Source organism: Mytilus californianus, unplaced genomic scaffold, assembly GCF_021869535.1.
Source record: "Mytilus californianus isolate M0D057914Y unplaced genomic scaffold, xbMytCali1.0.p SCAF_4, whole genome shotgun sequence".
Lineage (NCBI taxonomy): Eukaryota > Metazoa > Mollusca > Bivalvia > Mytilida > Mytilidae > Mytilus > Mytilus californianus.
In genome coordinates this window covers 50,448,246-50,467,386 of record NW_026262690.1, presented here as the reverse complement: position 1 = coordinate 50,467,386, position 19,141 = coordinate 50,448,246, and the positions used below count along the sequence as shown (strand labels likewise).

The following is a 19,141-nucleotide window of genomic DNA, read 5'->3' as shown; positions in this document are numbered from 1 at the left end:
TGTATCCTTGTGAAACAAAACCTTTTTTAAAGTATAGAGAACATTTTTGGCATGGCATTGCACACATGGTATTCTTTATTCAAACTGCATTGACAAAATCCCTTGTTAAATTCCTTGACATTATGATCCTTAATAACAGGAAATGTCTTTTCCCCACGTTTTAATACAAATCAAAATGCACATTTCATCACATGCTTTTGAATGATAAGAAGTGTTTGACTAATGTAAAAAAAAAGTTATCTCGCTTTGTGCGTCTAAAAAAATGTAAGATAACTTTTACATTTTGAAAGTGATTGAATAAATATTTGTCCTAAGTAGTTTCCATTATTGTATGATATTGTTGACCTCACAGTGACATGTAAGATCATTGCTTTTATCAACTCTGTTTCTTTGTATGTTATGTAATGATTTTGGTGTCTATATTTTCCAAACTGGTTGCTTACAACCATCTAAATCACTTTCTTTAGAAAACTAACCAAAAAATAATACTAATTTGAATAAGTTTAAACAATGATTTACTTGAATTGAATTTAAAGAAATTAAAACAGATCTGTAATTCTTATTAATACAACAATAGTTATAACATACACAAAAACTAATCAAAGATACAAGGCTCATGATTTGTTACGTCTGACGCGCGTTTCGTCTTTAATTTTCTATGCAGTGTTTTATAACTTGTTTTTCTTTTCTTCGTCTCTCGTTTTTTGTTTTTGACATGGCGATTTCAGTTTCTTTCGACTGGTGAGTTTTAATGTCCCCTTGGTAACTTGTGCCTTTTTTTTGCCATTCTGTTGAATTGAATATCAATAAAATAATGTTGTATTAACCTCAAAGAACACTCCCAGGCTGAAAAACTTACAATAAGTGAAAAAAAATATAAGGACTTTTTGAAAATGAGCTTGGTGTTAAATAAATAATTTTTGCGGGGTGATGGAAAATACGCCATGGTGCGAAAAACTTAAGGACAGATTTCTTCAGTAAATGCCGAACTATTATTATAAATTCGTCTGTAAATTTGCGTTTGCAAATTTTTGTTTTTCCCTCAACGGGATTTGAACCCTTGCTTGACATCGTGGCAACTCCGTCTACACCACTTCACCAATTAGGCTATATAACATATAGTAACATATCGAGTAATGCTTTTCCTCATCGGCTTTATCTAGGGATGTACAGTGTTTACAGATCTAACATTATTGGGCTAAATTTTAGACGAATTATATATATATATTTATATATTATGGCGTTAGCCCTGTATAACTACGGGTTATCCGATGTAGAATGTCTGTCTAAAGTTGTCCACAATTCCACTTTGTTAAAAAACATCAGACCATTTACGAGTAATGTCCTTCACCGGAAAATTTCGTCAATTATGCGCGCCGTTTTGACGTCATTTACCACATTATTGTATCCCTGCACTATCAAAGTTCACCAAGCGTCTTTGTGATCGCCATTATGCAGGATAAACTAGAAACAATGTTTGTTCCGTAGGTACTTAATCACAATTCCCTAATGACAGCAGTGCTGCTTATACATCATAAGAATTTAATTTTACGAATATTTTTTCAACCGCTCGCTCAACATGGGAATGAATTGACGATGCCCCCTAAACATACGAATGATGATCACTCAAACCAAAGTTTTTGACGGAAATGCAACGAACTCGAAAGTGGTCTATTGGCTCGTGGTAAAACATAGTTTCTTTTCAAAGCTATTTTCGATCTAATATTTTACAAAAGGTATACTTGTTTATATTTATGAGGACTTTTACAATAACACATGCACTGAGTGTGTGCAATTATTTCACATCCAATCTTTTATGGTAATATTCTATACAAAGCACAAAAATGCCGTCATTCACCTCAAAAACTAACCAAACCTTTAAACAGACTTATTTAGAAAGGATATAGTTACGATACTGTTGTCAGGTCATTAAAGATGGCATTTTTTGGAATTAATATTGATTCACTCATAGGGTCTTTGCATCGGAAATAAACACATTCTAAAACCAGTTGTTGGCATGATACGGGTTATGTTCTTCTCATATATTTTATGATGGTATGATACTAAACCCCTAACGGGAGGGATTGTGCTTGATTTTCATATGATGAAAACATAATCTTTCAATCAGTTTAATTGTAGTCTGAAGCTGGCATGTCAGTAACTACTAGTAGTCCTTCGTTAATTCATGCTATCATTGTCTTTTTGCTTAGTTTCTTCTGTTACCTATTCTAACATCGGACTCGGACTTCCTTTAAACTGCGTTTTACTGTGCGTATTGCTGTTTGTTTGTTTATTCTACATTGGCTAGAGGAATAGGGTAGGGTTGAGATCTCACAAAACATGTTTAACCCCGCTGCATTTCTGCACCTGTCCCAAGTCAAGAACCTCTGGCCTTTGTTAGTCTTGTATGTTTTTTAATTTTGGTTCATCTATATGTTTTGGAGTTAAGTGTGACGTCCATTTTCTCTGAACTAGTACACATTTTTATTCGGGAACCGCTGAAGCCTGCCTCCGGTGCGAATGGTTTATCGCTGTGTTGAAGACCCGTTGGTGACCTTCAGCTGTTTCTTGCTCTTTGATCGGATTGTTGTCTCTTTGACACATTCCCCGTTTCCATTCGCAATGTTAATTACACACCGTTTTTATCAGCATATTTTTCAAGTTAATGTTCTTTTTTTTTAACGAAAATAAATGAATAAAAATCAATTCAAATGAGATATATGAATGTTTCAATTTTCAATGTGCACGTTTTAAGATTAAATAAAAGAAAAACAAAGGATATGGGGTATCCATCCATGACACAAAATCAGTACATGCACAGCAAAAAAAAAACACACACACAAAAAGCAAAGGGACAACGATTTTATTGCTGTTCTTCACCTCAAAGTCACAATGAGGCCTTCAACACGGAGCAAAAAAACTGTGCAAGTTTAAGATAGCCCCTAGCACTGGCTTGAGCGGAATTGAAAAAATAATTTGGATAAAAATAATGTTCTCTTTTTTATATTGATTTATCTCCCTTTAATCATTTTACAGTTATGTTTGGCTTGATTGCAATATTTCAACAAAGAGAAACTTTTCATTAACTTCTTGACATTTATAAATTATTTATTTCATGAACGATGGTTTGATATTTTCAGCAATATTGTTACATGTAAAACGGTCGCTTACAACCAAATCATCTGACTCTGTCTAGTTGGCAAATCATACAACATCTTCCAATCTTTAATTACTTTAAGTATCGCGTGTCATATATGTAAACATGTGTGTCGTTTCACGTAGTTAATCATTTAGGAGAATTCAACTACGACTATGTTTAACTTTTCAAATATTAAAGATAACGATGAAAGAACTCAAGTCTTAATGATTACTGTGTTCTGTTTCTTAAAAATGTCAGGTTTTTCCATATTCTCAAATTGTAAGATTAATATTTACGGGCAAGCGGAAAGTTTTCTTAAACCGGTATTGCATAAATCATATTTGTTAATATGCAAATAATCTTAATTTAGTTGGAAAGAAAAACAAGAATTCATAAGTGTGAGTTGAGTTATTCGTTTGAGAATATCGAATAATCGTTGGTTAACCGTATTGACCTCAATCCTAGAAGTTTATATTACGAAAAAGGTCGAGAGTAATAATATTATCTTTAACCAATCATTCTCTCCCTGATTTCCTGAAGGACGTTTTCCGAATTGTCGTCAGATTGTTTTGTAATGTATGGTATCTCGTAACCTACCTATTTATATAAACTGGTATAATCTGCGTTTGATTGGTTGTTCACCGATGATATCCGCATGCGTCATCAAAATTCTTAGAAAATAATGTATACATACAATTTAAACTTCCTAGTCATTACCATCTTCCGAACAGTTTTTTTTTCTAGTAACCACCTATTTTTGAAAACTAAGAGAGATATCATTTTGTTTTGATGAAATTAGATTGAGCTCATAGAGCAAGAACACTTTACGACGAGGTAGAGCTAGTTTTTCCTGAATTAATTTCACATAGAGCTATTTTCTGAAAGTTGACATTTTCTTACTAATATTCACAGTATCACAGCTTTGTGTATGTATTTACATTTTTGACAATTTGCAGGTTTTTTTTTTTTTTTGGCGTAATTCCGAACCTGCTAGACAACATATATGATACAAATTGCAATATATATAGAAATTGGTAAATTTAAATATTTATCTCAAATAATGAATTAGAGGCACATGTTCTTAACAATATATATATATATAATTCGTCTCAAATTTAGCCCAACAGTATTAGATCTTCAAATTTGCGTTTGCAAATGTTTGTTCTTCCCTCAGCGGGATTCAAACCCTTGCTTCTGTGACATCATGGCAACACCGCCTGCACCGTGTCTAGCGCCCTAGACCACTCGACCACCTAGGCAACATAAAAATATAGCTTTCGGTGGTCGATATAATACATTTCCTCGTCGACTATATTTAGGGTAATAACACAGTACATGATGTATAGTGGCAAGTAGATGGTGTACTTTTCAGATCAGCTATTTTGTCTGTCGTAAAGGATGATAATGTTAATTACCATGCCGCCACATCAAATTTTGATTATATTATACACGTCTAAATATGTGACAACCTCATGACAGACATTAAAAGAGGGACGAAAGATACCATAGGGACAGTCAAACTCATAGATCGAAAACAAACTGACAACAATAAAAAGACAAACAGACAAATAATAGTACAGATGACACAACATAGAAAACTAAAGACTAAGCAACACGAACCCCACCAAAAACTGGGGGTGATCTCAGGTGCTCCGGTGTATTAACCTTACAATGCTAAAGTAGATATGATTATTTACTTCCTCCCCGACCGGGGCTGGAACCTGTACTTTTTACTTCTCACTTCTACAGCAACACCGCCTAGCATTGCGCAGACGCCTTATCCTCTCCTCTAACTATAGCTGATAAAAATCAGCTTTCGTTTCGGGATGTGCTACCTTCTCGTAGGTATTAAATAAGGACCACAAATCACAATACACAAAGTATTACGAAGTGTACAAGAATGATCATCTACTCATCTCTTCGGTATAATTGCAGGATGCTATTCTGTATATGTATATTGCCTTTGATACAAATCAATTCAATTCTTGATTAGTAAAGCATTTTCTGATATGATTTTTCTCAAAAAGATCTTGATTGCATAATTTATTCAAATTTGTCTCAATCAGCAACAGAACGAAACAACATTTTGGCTTTATCGATGTAACAAATTGTCGAAAAAGAGATTGAAACAAACTATTCCAAACGTCATATTCAAATTGCTGTGTGGTAAAAAAATACAGGATAAATGGCAATACCGCTTTTGTGAAATTTGTAATTGCGAGTACTCTCAGATCTTTAATTAGTGTCTTTTTTCTTGTGGGATGTATAGATACGCTGCCACATTCGGTCTGTGTTTTCGTTAGATGTTTTCTGTTTTGTATCGATCTGATGACTTAAGCCCTTTTCAACTGATTTTTATAGTTAGGTCTTATGTTGTATTGTTGCACCACTTCCAAATGGTTGGACGGAGGGTTTGGCGCCAGCAGACTAATATAACACCGCCATATACTGTGTGTGCCTGTACCAAGTCAGGAGCCTGTAATTCAGTGTTCATCTCCTCATTTTTATAGTAACATTTTCTTTGACATGAAGACAAGAACAAATTCAGTGTATACTTAAATACAACGCTTTCGCTTGATCTACCGTTTCCTAACATAAAACAGTGTAATTCACCCAATGTTACCCTAAAATATTTTCATTATGCTGTAACAGCTTTGTGAATGTTTGTTTTGGGTGTATATTTCCCCAAATCATCTATTCTTGTTAAAAACAGTTACAGCTTATCAAAAATAAATGTATAAATTAATCAATTATAAACCTGAAAACTTATAGATTTACCTTGGTGGCATGCATATTCGTAGTAATTTGCAATAAGCAAGGGAAAGTTATACATGCTAATTCTAAAACTTCTGAAAGCAGTATTGGAATGTATAGCAGGGTTTCGTTTTCTGTCTGTGACGAGTAATTATTATATTTTAAGTCATTACTCTTATCTCTCATTTCAAAGTGATATGATATCTTTTCACCTTAAAAACGTCACACGCAAAAATAGCAATTCATTGTCTTCAGTTCCTATGAAGTGTTTCGTAGACTACTGTTTCATTTTTGGTCATTACGTTGTATGCTTTTCTTCCATTTACAGGTTTTGATTGCCTTCATGGTCATCATTGGAACACTGTCGAAAGTTACTGGTATTGATCTTCCTTGATGCAGGCATTTTTTGCACATAAAAGTTGTATGTTGATCCACATTTTACGATAGGAAATTTTCCATCTGCTTTGGTTTCTTTCACGTCAAACTTTCAATGACAAAACTATTGACACACAAATTTATATACTTAATGCTCTTCAGCTTCGTACTTTATTCGGCCTTTTAATCTTTTTTTATTCGAGCGTCACTGATGGGTCTTTTTGTAGACGAAACGCGCGTCTGGCGTACATAGTTTTATTCCTAATATCTATGAAGAGTTTGTTTAGTTAAGAATTGTCCTAAATCGTTCTCTTTGATAAATTAACACTTTTATGAAAGGTTGTGATTGAACTGATCATTTTTACAGCTTAAAACACATCTTAATTGATATTTTGATATTTTTTTAAGCGGATTTTTTGCACAGAATATTAAATCCGGCATTGCAAAAAAGATCCAAATTTTGTACTTCTGTATGAAATCTTCTCGACGATATAGATAAGAGACAACAGTACTGTATCAAAATTCAAATCAAGATAAAAAAAAAACCTAAGGGAATGACACAAAATCCAAACAGAGCGCGACCAATAAACAGGTGTCTATAAAATGAAAGCTTTGTAAAGTGCTGCATAGATTTAAAAGAGACTATTGGCCATCAACATTAAATTGTCCAAAGGAAAAAACACTACAACAAAAGGTTCCTGGCTTCTGCAGGAACATGAATTATGGCGCTGATAAACTATTTTTTTTTATATCATTCCCTCCCTTTTATTCGCGATCAGTGAAATAGCAACAGGAACAAACAAAAAGGTGCAGTAAAAGCCATAAAGTTAACGATCGGAACTGCACACAGACGTTTAAGCAATAAAGTAGTACACATCACCGTATTCTGAAAGCCAGCTCAAAGTTTTTATAAATAATCTGACATAAAATGATGCCCTCATATACTAATATATCGATAGATATACTTTAGATTTAGCTCAGCAGTGTCATAAAAGTACAGCAAGACACAGAACTTTCATTTATCGGTCGTCCCACTGTCTGTATCACTCTGCTCAGCTCTTAATAAAATTGTATATCACGACTTTGTGACGTCAACTACGTTGAACCGGCCTTAATAACTTTGACCCGGACATATCGCCGACGCCATAACGAATAAACCGACGTTGATAAGTTTGGCCCGAACTTATCAAGTCATCTTTCGTTTTGCTGGTGAAACAAATAAAACACTTGTTTCTATAATGTCAAATATGCAAATACAACCCGATAAATTGATTGTCTATGTGTCTGCATATTGATATTGCTCGACACAATATGAAGCCTTTTTGAACTCGTTCGCTGCGCTCACTCGACAAAAAGCTTCATACTGTGACTCGCAGCTGATGTTTTGCAATATCAATATGTAGACAACCTGATGATTGGTATATACTATAGTAGAAGAAATAAAAGAAACCCTGTAGTCTTTTTTTGAAATTTAAATTAGACAGTTGATATCAATCCTTGTTAAAATAACATGTATTCCGGCGCATGACCGATCTTTCCCAGTCCAAATAATTATACCATTCACTTCAATAGGAGCCACGAAAATTTTCCTTATACAATGAGTGTTGTAAAATTTCTAACTATCGGCAAACAGGAAGTGGCTACACGGCAGATGTAAAAATTGCTTACTCAATACAACTCAAAATTTTCAAACTGCAGACCTAATATTTAATCATAGAAGCAAAGAAAGCATTGACTAAAGTTTTCTTTCAGACGGACGGACGGAGGGACAGAGTCGAGCGGTTACAAGACCTGCTTCGCCTTCGGTGACGCAGGTAAATACAGATTATATAATCATGATTCAACAAGTCAATTAAGCAAAAATAAAAGATTTAAAGGACAATTCTGAACTTAACGTTATAAAACATATTAACGTAAACAGAAGGATGCGATATACCACTTTTTATTAACATATTTGGGTATCATACTACTGCAATTAATATCTATCCATTCGATTTACGTTATTTGAACATCGGTAAAATACTGTCACCTTAATTTGTATAAAATTAAGTACACGTTTTTATTAATACATGGTCTCTAGATCACAGCCGCACAGGTTTTTGGAATGATAATATAATGTTTATTGAAACGTATGCACGTGAATATCCAACTAACTGAGAATTATGCATTCTATAACAAGGATTCATAACAACACCATTACCAAGGACAGTATGAAATAAAAATAGGAAAAGAAAAGTTCCGATTGCCATAAATTTTAGTATTGAGTGTACCATGAGAATTCTAATATTAAGGTCCAAAAAATAAAAATAAAATTCACTTTTATATGTTGGATTAAGAGGGGGTAAGTTCATAAGGATAAATTTCTGTATTTTAGGAAAAAGCTGGGCTTATAAGAATCTTTTGTTTTTTTTAAATAATGTCAAAAACATTAATCAAGAGGTATTTATTTGCGTCTTTTGGAGGTTTACACATAAACACTGATTCATTACAGTAAAGGAATTAATCTTCAATAAAAGTAAAATGACAATAATACCGAACTCCAAGGAAAATTCAAAACGAAAGTATGTTATCAAATTGCAAAATCAAAAGCTCAAACACATCAAACGGTACACAGTGAGTCATTCATGATTAAGAGATGCCTCTACCATGCCAAATATTTCTAATGAATGGTGCTTGGGTCACATATATGAGAGTAATGATGACACATCGGTCTCTAACTATCTCAATGGAAAATCTCAGAAACTGATTAAACCTTTGTAGTTAGAAAAATGCACTGTATAGAAGGTCTTTCATAAATAATCACCGCATTCAAGTAATATGAAATATAAGGCACACATTTTATAGCAAGCAGCATTTTAAAATTTTGATGAATTTCAAAATACCAAGAAAAAATATAAAAATGAAGTTAAAAGCAAGTCCAATACGTTAGTAAATTAAAGAGAAAATGAAATTCAATAAGGATAGACAGTTACTATTGCTGAAATCAACCATAGGTTAAAGTGAGCAATACTGGTTATTTGAAGTCCAAGTTTGTGTGGGGTAACTGTTTAATTGAGTTCATCCTACGTTTATTTGCCTTTATGTATTTCTTCCTCAGTTTACAAGTGTCTATACAATATGTAAAGCTCTAGGTATAAAAAATTGCTATTAAATTTACAGAGACTTATTACAAAACCATTAAGTCGTTACAAAAGACTACCAATGATTAGGTTTTAGACATGGGAGAGGACATGAATATGCGGCCGGTTTAAACTTATATTTGACATCTCAACTACCCTTTGTAATCCCAATCAGTGGAATTACAAGAATGTAAAATCATTACATAAAAAGCATTCTATAATACAAACAGAATAAAAATACAGTATCACAGTTGGCAGTTACTGAAAGCAAACTCAAAATGCTTAGACTTCTACTATAAAATTGTGTCGTATTAATTCGATGTAGATTAGATAAAGTATTCATTATTCGTAAGGGAATTAAGCAGGGTCTTTTGCCGTGTATAGAATAAATTTTGTGCATACTTTTATACAGGAATCACAAAAAGAAACACTTTGGTCGTAATTTAAGCTATTAAAGGAAATTGAAGTCCAACGAGTAAACCCAACCAATTTATTCAACAACAACATGATAACCATAACATCTGTCTTTTAAGAAAAATGAAAGGGCAACTCCTAAACGTGTTGACTTTGAATATCCGCAAAAAGTATGGAGTGAAATCATACTTTTTAAAATCAAATCCTGCATGTTGAATCATATTTTCACAATAAATCTTTATACAACGATACAATTTGGTGGAAGGTTTTATCAATTCATAATATCTTTGTACCGGTTGTAAAAGTTTTAACTATCTTCAACTACTTCAACTGTTTTAAAAACATTTGCCCCCTCTCACGCCAGATTTTGAAGCCTGAGAAGTAGATAAGGTAATAAAGCTTCATGAGAACTTTCTTTATTTCGACTTATGCTGTCACCAAGATTGTGTAATATTTTCAAAAATCAAATCGACATCTCAACCACTGGTTCGATTCAACTGCTGATGGAGGTTCCTCCCAAGTGTATCTCCATCCCAGTTGTCAGCACTTTAATTATCATTGATGTGGTAGTGTTAATAAATTATCTATTTACAATATTTGAATTGTTCGAAAAATAAAGGATTTCCTACACCATGAATAGATTACCTTAGCTGTATTTGGCAAACCATTTCGCATTTTTTTTATTCTCAATGCTCTTCAACTTTGTACTTTATTTAGCATTTTAACTTTTTTGATCGAGCATCACTGATGAGTCTTTTGTAGACGAAACGTGCGCCTTGTGTACAAAATTATAAGCCTGGTATCTTTTAAATTTTTTATTTAGTATTTAGTATTTATCAACCTGTTAGTGGTTTCTAGATGAATAAAGGACACAGGTGTAACTGTTTTGATAATATTTCCATAGGTGGTATGAGAAATCATTTATTTCTTATGAGGTAATTCAATAAACATACGAAGTATACACTCGTTCGTTTGTAATTTACACACCTGACAAGGTTTTCCTTTCTGTAAACATTACTTTGTCACAATTTATTCTTGATGAATATACTTGAATACATATTATTGATTTAAATTGCGTAGTTTTATGTTTGAGTACCTAAAAAAAATACGTCATAAAATTTAAGGTTCTATAGTAGACAATTGTTTATAATTTGACCCTTGAAATTTTATGAATGATTTGTCAATGATTCATCGTATTTGTTACGTATATAGCTGTTTTCACATAAAAATCAATAGGACCGTAATAATCCAAGAAAATTGAATATTATTGAGAGTTATTTAGCAAACATTTTATACAATAGTTATACTTTTTTCTTAGATAAGTTTCTTGGCCCATAATTTAATCAGTAAAGTTTCTTAACACGTGACAAATGTACAGGTTCAAAAACTGGAGTGCTCTTCTAAATCACTACACAACATATAACTTTAGACTAATCTTAATACGCCCACTACCTATAACCGAGTACGGCAGAAAGTGATTTTCCCCCGATTATAGTACTGATTTTCCTCGATTTTGTACTGATTTTTCATGATAAATTTTACACTATAGTTCTGTTATTTAATTTAAGTAGCTTGAACTAATCAATTGGTTAAAGATCATTTATTCTCTGGTCAGCAGTCATTAGTAAGTGATATCCTGAGGTGGGATTGCTTTGAAGTTACATCATGACCTTCCTTATTCTTTGTTTTGATGCTGTTGCAGCTGATTTGAGTAAAAAATAAATCTGTTTTAGTCTGCTTTTAGAAAACTGAGAGTATAAATTAGATTTTTTTTCATGAATTTTTTTTTCAAATATAATAAATTGAAAAATGCAAGTAGAAATTTGGACAAAATAAGCATTTACATGGGAAAAAACTAGCAATTAATCTTGAGCTTTGGTGTACAGATTGTCCCCGATCAGCTTGTGTTGATTACAGACGCCATCTTATTCCATTTTCTAGCACTTGGTCGAAACCGTTGTTCGGCGAATGCAAGTCCCTGAGGTGTCATCAGCTTAGTTGTTAATTCATCTGTATTGACATGATTTACAAACTAAAGTTCGCACTTCATCTGGCAAAGATGACCTTCGATGGATTTGGCTATCCCTTTGTTTAAAATAGCTTCTCAAATATCCAAGTGCTGACACATGTTATAACATTGATGGTATAAATTTCACTGCACTAGATGCGCATTGCGACAGTTAATTTCTCTTCACTTCATCGGCTTTCATTTTTTTGTTTGAACGTTTCAGATAAAGGAAAATTCAGAAAAGCGATTTGGCGCACCAAATTTTAAATTTTCATTTACATTTTATATTTTGATAAAGCTAAAATGCTTGGCATTACACGAAAATGTTCTTCCTTCAGTTTATGGCGTTGCTGTATGGGTTCTAGCTGTCGATTTTAATGTATAACCTTATGTTTTAAGTTGAGTACGTTGAGATTGCTTGCAGTAACTGCAATCATTCATTGATGTTTAGTTTTATTCAGCATTGCATTACTTGAAACAGTTTTATGATGTTTCTTTTATACCGTTATTATAGATTTTAATGCTTTTTTTTTTATTTCTCTTGCATTTTTTCCTTTAATCTATCCTTGATCATCCTTATTCTATAGATTGTGATTGCAAGAGGAGGGTTTTAAGTGCTGTCCAAAGACAGATTATTGTCTATAGTTATATCTTGATATTTTTATCGATCAGGGAATTTCGTGTTAATGGCAGATTATTCATTGTGCCCGTTAAATGTATTAAATATTTCCGGAGTCGGGCGATTTTAGAGCTTAATATATTGTAAAGACACTTGTTCGCTGTTGAAGCTCATAACTATAATGACCTCTAGATGAGTTATAATTATCATGCATTTTGTTTTTTCCTCAATTGTCCTTTATGCATAATCCCTACATTTACATCATTTAAAGTTGGTTGAGTTTTACTTAGTTCTCATATAGCAGGTGACAGACATGAAACTTAGTATATGAAAGTATCTACGGAAATAGGATACATTTTTATGAAAGTAGGTCAGTCTTCTGTTTCTTAGCAAGCCTGATTGTGTTTGATGTTTACTCCAAAGTTCTATATTCTTATTCTAATGTGCATCGTCGTTTGATTTGTGATGCTGCTTTCACAATATGGCTGTTTTGCATCAAAGGTAGGTCATAATAATATACATCTCATTTTCAGATTTTTACTGAGCTCCATGATTTTAGTAGGGTTGAACTGTTTATCCTTCGGTATCTTCTGAGTTTACCCCCAATTCAGTATTGGTAGTGTTTGTTTTGCTCCATGTGTAGTTTTCTGTATATAGTGATCACTGTGTATCATCGCCACCGGAAATTGGGTACTAACGAAGCGGAGAGAAATGGGAAAAAAAGTAAACAAGGTAAGAATTCGTTCAATTTAAAGCATTTCTACTGATTTGACTAGGGTACCGCTTAAGAAATGATTTTCTGATATATAATTCTTTTAATTATTAGGCCGATAAGTACAAGATTAAGACAAGCTTTTGTGTTATACTCAAGAACTTGCCACTTAGTACCTGAAATTTTCGTCCTCTGTCGCCCCATTGGCAAGATATTCAACTGTTTTTCATTATTTTTCCAGACACGTTTTTAGATTATCATAGTGTGGCATCATATTTACTGAAATTTGTTGTCAAAATGAACGTTTTTAAAGAATATAGACCATAAAAAATAAAGTCTAGGGTACGGCAACTTGCTCATGTTGACAAATTTACTGTATGGCAACTTGTTTTCAACTGTATGGCAACTTGCTAATTTCAAAATATTTATTTGCCGTCTTTTTAAAGAAAATAAAGTATTAGGTTCAAATATCTAGTTATGCATTTGATAAAAATACAATTCGCTTGACACCATTTAAGATGTATACACAATATAAGGCTTGAACACAGTCCTATTACATCTTTTACATACCTGATGTATACAATATGAATACGGCATATACAAAAGCTGGCAAATGTTGTAACTTTCGGAAAGGCACGTCACTGTTTTACTGACCTGTTGTTCTGCCCTGACGTAGCGTTAAATGTTACCCTACGAAATGCTCATCACCACAAAACACAGATCAAGTTATAAATTGGGTAGCGTCACTGTTACCGTTCTTGAGTTATGCCCTTTTATAAATGAAAAAAAGCTAAAGCTGTCGTTTCTGTTCTCAAACTTTAGATTGCCTCAACCAAATGTTTAACCATACAACATTAGTCAGCATTTGCATATAAGTGATGAACATTTCGGGGATGTGTTGTGGGTGGAGGGAAGGAAGGAGGTAATGGCAGGAGAATTTTTCCGCATTGAATATTTAGAACCATTAAGTGAATGAATTCTCTTTCAATTTTCAGATAAAATGAAATATAAATGAATTATCATTCTCTGCCAAAAAAAATGTTGTATTGCTACACCACGGCACCATGTTAAGGGAGGTTTGAGTGCTCACAAACATGTTTAAGCCCGCCTCAATATATATGTGTCTGTCCCTGGTCAGGAACATGTAATATAGCGGCTGTCGTAAGTTGCTGTCTGACATATTTGTTTATGATTTTGTCATAAATCAGGCAATTTTGATACGGTATGGGTTTTGTTCATTGTGAAGTGTATAGTAACCAATAGTTGGTCAAATCTATTTCATTTGGACTTTGTTTGAAAGTCCTCTCAGTGAAAACCATTCCACGTCTCCTTTTTCAATTAATGTTATTGTCTTATTTGTAAAAGGCAGATACAGCCAATATATTAGAATAAAGAACATTAATTTTCTAAAAAAAGACTTCATCTCTATATAGTAAGAAATGAACAAGCTCGGTGGCTAACACTGTTTAAATTTAAAAAAAATATTAACCTTAGATTAATCATTTTTGGAAAGAATGAAAGAAGAATCCGATACAAGGGATACAAATCCGGCTGTGGCTACGGCATAAACTATTTATAAAAACTTTCTACTTGAGAATAAAGATGACCTTGTATGAAGTTTTTTTGGTTGTCATCTTAATATTATATACTTATTAATACAATTCACAAAAGCTAGCATCTCCGACTTGTAAGTTTAAAGAATTATAATGAAATAACATCTAATAAGGACAGGTTGAAATATTTTTGAATCCTGATGGTGCATACTCACAAATTCTTTTGGAAAAATTCACGTAAATTTAAATGTTGATTTGATAGCGTTCATTTATTTATTTGCCCTCGTAAACAGTTTTGTTAAAATACCGAAATCTGTAAATTCTTATCGTGAACGAATAAGTCGGGTACACCTTTTTACATTCAGGCGTGCTTAAGTTGCACTTTTTTCTTCGTTAAGAAAAATGATTTTAATTTTAGCATCTATCTAAAGATTAGATTATTTACACACACATAAAAATAGGGTTTACTGTTGATTTTGAAACTCTATGAATTCACATTTATATTCAACCAAACAGATAGGCCTAGATCCATACCTTTATAAGTTTCAAAACAGAGAAGGTGTGTTTGAAAACAAATAATCACGTACTGCTATATCTTTTAAGGCAAATGCAAGTCTTACTTGTATTATTTATATAATTTTAATTGGCACAATATCACATTAAAATTTACTGAGAAATATTATACATAGTAATCATGAAAATGTACTACTGTAACAATGAAAATTCGGACGAATACACTCCTTTTCACTACCCCTCCATCTACTCATTTAAGTTTAGGCCAAACAGCCTTAGCAACAGTCTTTTATTATTTTTTCCCTGTAAATAAAAAGATTGATTGAATTTATTTAAACTCAAAAAATAGAATCTTATTTTCAATAAGAAACAAGAAAATTAATTCGAAACACAATTCATGATTTATTTCTCCTAATTTTCAATGAAAACAAAGTATTTTCTTCACTTTTCTTTTAACAAATTATTCATTTCAGAAATTTAAAAAATAAACAATAAACAATGTTGAAGACCGTACCTTGACCTATAATGGTTTACTTTTATAAATTGTGACTTGGATGGAGAGTTGTCTCATTGGCACTCATACCACATCTTCCTATATCTATTTTACCCAGCACATTCTTTATGTGTCTGTCCGAAGCCACGAGCCTGTAGTTTGGTGGTTGTCGTTGGTTCATCTCTATCATATTTGTTATTTTTCGTTAATTGTTTTGTTATGAGTTAGGCCGTTAGTTTTCTTGTTGAATCCTTCCACAATTTTCATGGCGGGGCTTTTTATAGCCGACTGTAAGGTACGATTTTTCGTTGTTGAAGGCCAAACGATAGCATATAATTGCTTACATACACTTTATTTGACCCTGGTGGATAGTTATCTTATTTGCAATCATACAACATCTCCACTGTTTATATTTAAAAAAAAAAAAACAGCGCCAACAAAAGATCATGAATGGTCGGTTTTTTTATTGAACTTACAAAATTTCACCCTGACAACAAATAAGACAACAGTCGTTAGTATTATAACGATATATGAATGTATTTAGGATAATATGGTTGAAAAAAAACTTTTTGTCTTTAAAAACACAAAGTCAAATAGAGGTACGCAACGACGACTTCTGAACGAAATTAACGGCATATATCTTATAATATTTGATAAGTAGTTTATTTTGTATATTTGTAAGCCGGTAAAGCTTTGATACAGCCAAAATTTCGTCACTTGATATTATCTAAACAGTGATTAATTTCATCTTTAAATTACAATATATTGCAAGACGCCGTACAGACAAAAGTTGTTATTTTGCAATTCGCCGTACAACGTCCTGCAATTCGCCGTACAATAAACAAACAATGTTTTGGTCCATATTCTTTAAAAACATCTTTATGACAACAGATTTCAGTCAATATGATGTCATACTATCATAATCTAAAAACGTGTCTGGAAAAATAATGAAAACAGTTGAATATCTTGCCAATGGGGCGACAGAGGACAATCGACCTCGAAATTTTCAGGTACTAAGTGGCAAGATTTGGAGTATAACACAAAATATTGTCTTAATTTTGTACTTATCGGCCTAATAATTTAAAGAATTATATATCAGAAAATCATTTCTTAAGCGGTACCCTCGTCAAATCAGTAGAAATGCTTTAAATTGAATGAATTCTTACCTTGTTTACTTTTTTTTTCCATTTCTCTCCGCTTCGTTAGTACCCAATTTCCGGTGGCGATGATACACAGTGGTGATATCAAGAGGTTTTTTTTGTTCTTTTTCCGACGAATTTTGATCCCGCCTTTTTTATATTTTTATACTTATTTTGCTTCATTGGCTATCATTTATTTCAATAGAAGTTCGGGAAATATTACAACCACTGCATACAAGACTCTCATTCAAATATAGGCAACAGTACTTTACCGATGTTCAAATCTTATTAATCGATTAAAAAGACAAAGCAAGGTATACACAAAAAGAAGCGAGTCTGGGATCGTTGACAATTTTAGCGTTTCTTGCTATACATGAATGTAAAGTATCCATGGCCTAAATTTCGCGTTTCATTTGTATTTGATAAATTTACTCAATATAAAAATAAGATGTGGTATAATTGCCAACGAGACAACTCTCCACAAGAGACCAAATGACACAGAAATTAACAACTACAGGTCACCGTACGAAAGTCATTTCTGAGGTGAAAAGTACTCTAGAGTAACATAACTTGGCGGTTGGACATATCCTTGATAACTAGTTAAGTTTTATGTCGTATTACATACGGAATGGTAACATACCTAACTTTCTATATTAATACATCAAGGCTTTATTCTTATTAATGACAACCGATCTGACCTATATCTTATTGTTTCTAATCGGAGTTGACGTTTTTGAATAAGGATGCTTGCTACTACAATTTAAATAAGATTTTTAATTCAATTTTAATTAATGATGTCCAACTCTATTAACGAAAACTGTAGTAAATGTTTGAATACAATCTCTATAGATATCAAATGACCATGGCTAAACTGAAATTTTACCAAATGTTTGTTCGTGAAATAAAAATATATCAACATATTCTAAATAAAAGCATGCTTCTTTTTATCAATTACTTACATTTTGAAGTCTTATTAAATATTTTCGTTCTATGGAGAATGTCAAAACCTCCAAAAAATGTGTTCTACGCTTCTTAATTGTTGTTATATAGAAATAGTTTGGGATGCAAAGTTTGGAATGGTTTTTTCTCTTATGCGAGGGGTGCATGTTTACTCAAAACGCCTATTAATACTGAGGATACTTGTGTGTTTATGCTTAATAGAAATAGTTTGGTTCTGATGTAGTGTATCAGTGTCTTTCTTATACTTTATAGTTTCTATGAAGTGTAACGACTCATCTCTTTATATTTGTTGCATCGTGTTATGCAGTTGATTTGGTGTTAATAGCGTTGTTTTGTCAGTTTTAATCGACACTTAAAGCTAATCTATACAAATAACTCCACAAGGATTTTCAGAATCTTGCGTTTCCAACTTTAACTCAATATATTCAACCACATTTTCCTAAAAAATTCTAATTTTTCGAATACTTGTATCTGATAAACAAGCATATTTCATTTTTATTTCATATCGAAAAACAGCAGACAACACACATCTCTGTAAAAGTTCCAAGTCAATACCCGTTTTCTGCAATCTGAGCTTAAAAATACCCTCAAATTTATATTCTATAAATCAAGTGTTTATAAAATTTTGAAATATTTGAAACACTCAGGTTGTAATACCCCCAGATGTAGATTGTCTAAGTCGTATTTGGCACAACTTTTCGGAATTTTCGTTTAAAATGATTTTCAACTTCGTATTTGATTTGGCCTTCTAAAGAATTTGTTTCGAGTGCCACCACTCAGTCTTATATGGACGATACGTGCGTCAGGCGTACCTAATGATCAGATTTTTTTAACTATCGATACCAGAAATAACAAAATAACTTATTGAAACATTCATTTTAAATCATTTCCGATAGATATCAGATTTCGTTCATTAACCACTCTTTAGATAGGAAAAAATGATTACGTAATGTAAACATATTGCTTAAAAATTTAGTCCTTAACATTTAAGAGATAACTACTTAATACTATGATTTGTATAGTATCTGCAAACTGCCCATTTAAATTACAAAGAATGAGGAACAGGGAAACATTTATACATATCATTTGTGCTGTATATATAACTGAGGATTGACACATCTTTTTGAAGCATTTTTATCACATATTTTGTATCCTATTGAAACCAATTCATTGTGATATCTATTATCTGTGTCTTTCTCTTATATCTAATATATCTGTTTCCTCCTCAAAGGTATTACCAGACACCAGACCAGTAATCAGCACTACTGTGTTGACTTGAAATATCATTGGTATGGTCATAATTATAAATGAACTGTTTACAAAACTTTGATTTTTTCGAAACA

General features: G+C 32.5%; 2 long non-coding RNA genes across 7 annotated transcripts in view; one reads left to right on the top strand and one right to left on the bottom strand.

Annotated features, from left to right (window-relative positions):
• LOC127698422 (uncharacterized) overlaps nt 1-19,141 on the top strand; it is a 73,742-nt gene that overhangs the window by 1,492 nt on the left and 53,109 nt on the right. Inside the window, exon 2 of one of the 6 annotated variants that reach the window (XR_007980822.1) lies at nt 6,222-6,314. The exons of the other annotated variants lie outside the window; for them this stretch is intronic. This is a non-coding gene — a long non-coding RNA (uncharacterized LOC127698422). The remainder of the gene's footprint in view (nt 1-6,221; nt 6,315-19,141) is intronic. 6 annotated transcript variants of the gene reach the window in all.
• On the bottom strand, nt 15,314-16,943 carry LOC127698433 (uncharacterized). The gene is made up of 2 exons (XR_007980833.1): nt 16,866-16,943; nt 15,314-15,509 (listed from the first exon to the last, which is right to left on the bottom strand). It is a non-coding gene; the product is annotated as an uncharacterized LOC127698433 (long non-coding RNA).